The following is a 6000-nucleotide window of genomic DNA, read 5'->3' on the forward strand; positions in this document are numbered from 1 at the left end:
ACTGTCAGCTGTATGGTTTGTATTGCAGTTCATTCATTGGTTAAGTGTTAAGACCAAAGACAGACACTTCTATTATATCCAACATTATGACACTGCTGTTTCTACTAATTCTGTTGGAATGAAGAGATGAAAAGTTGTAATTACAACATGAAATGTAACATAGTTTAGATTTGTGCAGCATTTTGAGCTGTAGATTTTCACTTTTTTCCAGGGTTTAAATTTTTTGTCAGTGTTTTGCAATTACATTACTATTCATGCATATGGGGGGGTCTTTTGGTGTTCCTAAGAAAACATACCAAGACTTTGCTTCTTTGAAATGAAGTTATACTGATTTGCTTGCAAAATTGGCTTGACTGGATAAAATAATTCACTTTTAAGCATTTTAGATGCAGAGGGGTATTAAGTCTGGAAGACAGAGCCATAAATGTCTAGAAGGATTTAATGGAGGATGTTTGAAATATTTGGTTGCTAACATAATGTACCTTTTAGGGGCGTTTTGTTTTATTTATTTGTTTTGCTTTGTTTTTAGATTCTAAATAACTGCTAAATAAAAAACAAATTAAAAACCCACAAACTTTGGACTATGGACTTGTTATCAGCTGATTCACTGTAATGCACATGAAAGTTGGATCAAAATTTGTGTTGTGCTGTATTGTTCTAAACACAACTCAGTAAAGGTCTGCTAACCATTTTTGTTTTGTAACCTTCATGTTAATGGTTTTCTTGTGTATAGAAGTATATATAAAAAGATGGGAACTATTTTCTTATACATACTATGCAATATGTTTGTAGAACTGCAATATTACCAAAATTACAAAAGCTGTGCTTTTGTACTCTCTTGCTTTATGTAAATCAAATCTTTTTTCTATTTAATGGACTGTCTTAAAATTGTGGATAACATTATTCAAAAGCAGTACTCTGAAGATTTTAAGACTTTTATTTTATTTACCTTTGATTTTTTAATGAAAATAATAGCAAGGTTTTGGAAGTTGGAATTTTGTTTTCTTGGAAAGCTAGAACTTTTTCAGCATGTAATTAACACCCAGTTTAAAATGTCTCCTGTACTTCTTTCATTTGGTCCTAGCATTTCCATCTGGTGCTACCATTTAACTATAAATAAATCTGATACATTAAATAGGAAACATATCAGAACTAATTTCAAGAATAATCAAACAGGAATCCTGCTAAGGATGAGAAGAACATATAGAATGGCTGATGAGAAACTTCGATTTTCTGGGGTTTTTTGATAATTTTTTTTTTTTTTTTTAGTTGCGTTTCCTTACCTCCATCTACATTAGCAGCATGGTAATAGCTTTAATTTGTTTTTCAATTGTTTTGTCCTCATGCACAGACTATAGTACAGTTTTATTTCAAACATTTTTTTGAAAACAACAGACACTGCATTTAAATGCAGTACTTATGTTAAGAAAACCCAATTTTAAAGTGTAGGCTTTATTTCTAGCAGCGTTAGTAAAGTTTAAATTACGGTGCTGCTATATCATCTACCATAAAAGCATATTACACTTCTCAAGTTCATTTGTATCTTGCCAGAATAAGCTTAAACTGCATATTCATGTTTAAACTGCACTTGTTTACAAGCCACTTGAGAATTACAGAGTCATGTAAAAGGTTTTGTGGTGGTGTCATCAATGCAGACAAATGTTCCCTGTGCTTACCCTGGGCAGTGCCAGTGCTGGTAACAGCACAGCCTTGCACAGGGCTCGGACAAAAACCAAGGTGAGCATTTAGTGGGTCTGTTTACACTGAGCTTCTTGATGCCATAATATGATTTCATCAATATCCAGACAGCAAATAGCTTCACAATGCCTAAAAAATCAGCAATTTTTGTACAAAGCAACAGTTGTATAGAACTATCAGTAATATAGACTGATAAGTCTCATGTGACTAAAACATGATAACTGATGCAGCAAGAAAAAATATTCTGAGCCATTTTATTCAGAGTTGGAGTAGTCCAACCTGGGGAAACTACAGCCAGTAAAAGAAAAATAGAAAATAAGTGAAAAAAATCCACCATATGCATCGTGCTGATTCAACACAACCCACACTGAGACTAGAATTTATTACAAGCTCTCTATGTAAAATATAGCTATGTCTCCTCTGAAACATTGAACTGAGCTTCAGATTATGTTGTTTGAATTTGAAAGTATTATTTGATCTTTCAGCAATACATTTCTTATACAAGCCAGGACAGGAACAGTTTCAGAAGAGCTGAGGTAAAATCTTTTACTGTATATATCCACAGTCTGATCAGAGTCCATAAACCACAATAAAATCTAGCCTAATTAACTAAGAAAAAAAATAAAAATTGAAATTTGAAGGTTTTGCTGAGTTTTGGGAAAACTTTAAGTGGATTTTGCCTTTTTAAGGAGTGTGAAGCTCTAGAAGTGTCTTCAGTTCTGACATGTTTAAGCAGTGACAGCAATTTATATTAAAAAATTTGGCCTTGGGGCTAACCAGCTTCATTTAACGCATGACTTGATCTGAGAAGTAAAAGTTGCTTTTAGTCCCATATATGCCTCCTTGTTTGAGAAACCCACAAGGCAGAAGTTCAGCTTTCAGCATCACCTAGAGCACAATGCAAAGTAGGACTTAAGTGTAAGAGATGCAAGATATATTGTTTTCTGTGCTTTATGATATTTTGAGGGCTTGCATACAGTCATTTTTTATCTCTGAGAGATCTGCATTATAGCAAAACAACTTATTTCTAAATATATATTTCAGAACATAAATTGTTTTCTTTCTAGAGGTTGTTTGCTCAGTTTTCTTGTCTCAAACACTGCAACAGTTAGTAAGTCAAATCCTCCTTCTTAACTCCCACCCACTCTTAACTCTTCAGCTGAGCTTCAGTTATCCTCTTAAGCATCCTACTTTCTTCACAAATAACAAAAATATAGGCAACAAAAAGAATTTTGCTGTCTCTTTATCAGGATGCTTCCTGTGTGACTTACTTAAACTGTGTCAAGGGGAAGGCTATTTGCTTTGTGACAGCAGAAGTTATACAAGAAGGAAAACACACATAGGTAAATATCATTTTTAGTCTCTCTTACTAGAATGAAACTTCCAGATTGAAAGATTTTAGATTATAGTCTCCTTAACAACTTTTGATTTCTCAGGTGTTTTGTCATTCAATTGATGTATTTAAAACACCATAGAATAAATATGCAAATTATCCAGTCCTGTTACATCTCTTTTAGATATATAAATAGAAAAGGAATCACTGCACTTATTATTTGTCTCTGTCTACCAATGAGCTTTTTATTTTTACAAATCTGAATGGAAAAAACAAGCTAAAATGTTAAATTGCATAAAGATAGCTATTTAAAACCCCTATTAACAGCAGAATATTGTTCCTTTTAGTTCATGACTGACATTCTCATTCATCCTTGGTAAATTAATGCTCTGATTTCTTATACAGTGGCAAGCCTTTCTGTTGTTTTGTGTGATCTCTGGAAGGTAAGAAACCCTTGATGATAAAGGAAATAGAATCACTACACAATATTAAAAGAAACATCTGTAACAATATTCCCCATGTTACCATGGAACCCAACAAGATATGGGGGCATTTACTCGTGTTGGGGGAAAGGGCCATCTAAAGTATTTAAATATTGTGAAGAAAAGATCCAGGATGTTTTCCATGCTCCAGGGTAACTGAGGCACAGTGTTGCAATAACCTTTGAGAGACAGACAGAGGCAGTGGTTTTCTTGATCTGCACAGGGATGTGTAGGACAGTGATGCACAGGCAGAAAATCTAAATTGTGTCACAACAGTAAAAACAGTCAGAAGACTGCTCCCTAAGCCTCAGAGAAATGGAAAGTCAGGTGAAGATGTATCATAGATTCCTAGAATGGTTTGGGCTGAAAGGAACCTTAAAGACTGTCTAGATTCAATTCCCCTGCCCTGGGCAGGGCCACCTTCCACTGAACCATCTTTTTCAAAGCCACATACCCAACGTGACCTTGAACAATTCCAGGGACATCCACAACTTCTCTGAGGCCAGTGCCACACCAGTGTAAACCTAACCTCATTAAACTTCAAGCCAGTAACCCTTGTGCTGGCACTACATGCCCTTGGTAAAGGTCTGTCCCCAGTTTTCTTGTAGGCCACCTTTAAGTACTGCACTAAGGTCTCCCTGGAGCCTTCTCTTCTCCAGGCTGTACAGCCCCAATTCTCTCAGCCTTTCCTCATAGAAGAGATGTTCCATCCCTGTAATAATTTTTGTGGCCCTCCTTTGGAACTCACTCCAACAGGTCTGCGAATCATTTTTGTATCCTTGAAATTTTCTTTGTCCTTTATTTTCTTTGCTCTTTTAAAAACAAGCATCAGGAAGGAGAAAAGCAGTGTAACCTAAGTATAAATTTTGTGCTTCTCAAAGAGAAGGTGACAATGAACTCTCTGTCTGAATATGTATCTCTGTTTATGGGAGAAAGAGGTGAAAATGGGCCAGTACAGTAGGGTGGATTCAAACACCAGTAAAGTCAATAGGAAATAATGACAAACTCTGTGTCTCTGTTAAGTTTTAAATTTTCATTAAGGCTGTGTACCAAATAAAAAAAAATTGTCATAGTCCATGACTTTTTATAGTGCATTTCTAAAATGCATCATTAACATTAGTGTAATTTTTCCTCTGCAAATTGTTCCAGCTTCTAACTGCAAGGATCACTTTGACTCCCCCACAAGGAAACTCTAAATAATTGTTCAGTCTTCAGTCATTTGTCAAAACCAAATTAAAAAATTACAAGATATCCAAAATGAATCATAAAAAAATGGTAAAAAAATCTACTGCCACTGCCTTTTCATATTTTGGCTCAGTGTTTTCCTTGCAGTGGAGGAGTTGCCCTGTTTCTGGAAGCAATAGATTTGATATTCCTGGCCTTCCCACTCACTTTTAAAGAGTCTCTGCAGACCATGCTGCTTCCCTTCCCTTTTGCACAAGAGAGGAAATAGCAAAATTAATTCTTTCCATTGGGTTTTGGCTTGATTTTTGTTGTGTGGTCCATCTTTACACTCCCCTTAATCCATGTTTTTAAGTATAAAGGGAAGAGAAACATATGATGGCATCCCCTAAGGTTGAAATATTAATTGCAGCATGGGGTGGGTTATTGCTTGAGATAATAATTACTGCTATGGTAGAGCAAAATGCAGGAAGAGAAAGGGAGCATACAAAGAAAGAGCATGGAAGGAGAATAAAGGCAGTGCAAAAGAGACAAAGAGTGGTATTAGAACAGGTTTACTGTTTAAAGGGGAAGAAAATCCTAAATAAATGTTAAAATTTCTCTTTACCTTTCTGACCTCGTGAAGTGCAGAAAGCAGGGAAATGCTCCAGGATAGCAGTGATTCAGAAGTCCTTTTCAAGACCAGAAATGTACTATTCATAGGAACAAGACAGTAAGAACAACATCAGAAAATTTCTGTTTCTTCTCTGGTCTCTCTGTGAAGATAGGCACAGATGTGGAAGCTATAACCTATGGAAACTGTATAGAAGACAGAAAGTTTTATGTACAAAAATATAGTTCTGGAAGAAGTCACTGAGGCTTTCATTAGGCTACAGCAGTGTAAATGGAAAATAGCTGGAACAAGAATTAGAAAATGGAGAATAGTCTATAGATTGGTGAGGCTTTGTTTGTTTCTTTGATTTAAGGGTTTTTTAGAGGAGGGAATCTGGACTCTAAGGTATTTTCTTATTTCCTTGTTTCTCTTTCTTTTTGTTCTATTTTGTTTTCCAAGCAACATCTGAGAACAAAGAGACTTGTGCTGTGATTTCACAGCAGTCAAGAGATGTGTGTGTGTGTGTGTACACACACACAGACACAGACATATATATATATATATATATATATATATATATGTATGAGTGAAAGAATAATTAAGAAAGCAGTGCTACTTACAGGCATTTTGGAAACAGCAGTTTTCTTGTTTCAGGAAAGGTTGATCCATCAGCCAAAGAATGGGACTGATGAAAGCACACATTTGTGTTCAGT

The sequence above is a fragment of the Agelaius tricolor genome, unplaced genomic scaffold (genome assembly GCF_023055355.1).
Source record: "Agelaius tricolor isolate 1412-34295 unplaced genomic scaffold, bAgeTri1.0.p SCAF_8, whole genome shotgun sequence".
In the NCBI taxonomy this organism is placed as follows: domain Eukaryota; kingdom Metazoa; phylum Chordata; class Aves; order Passeriformes; family Icteridae; genus Agelaius; species Agelaius tricolor.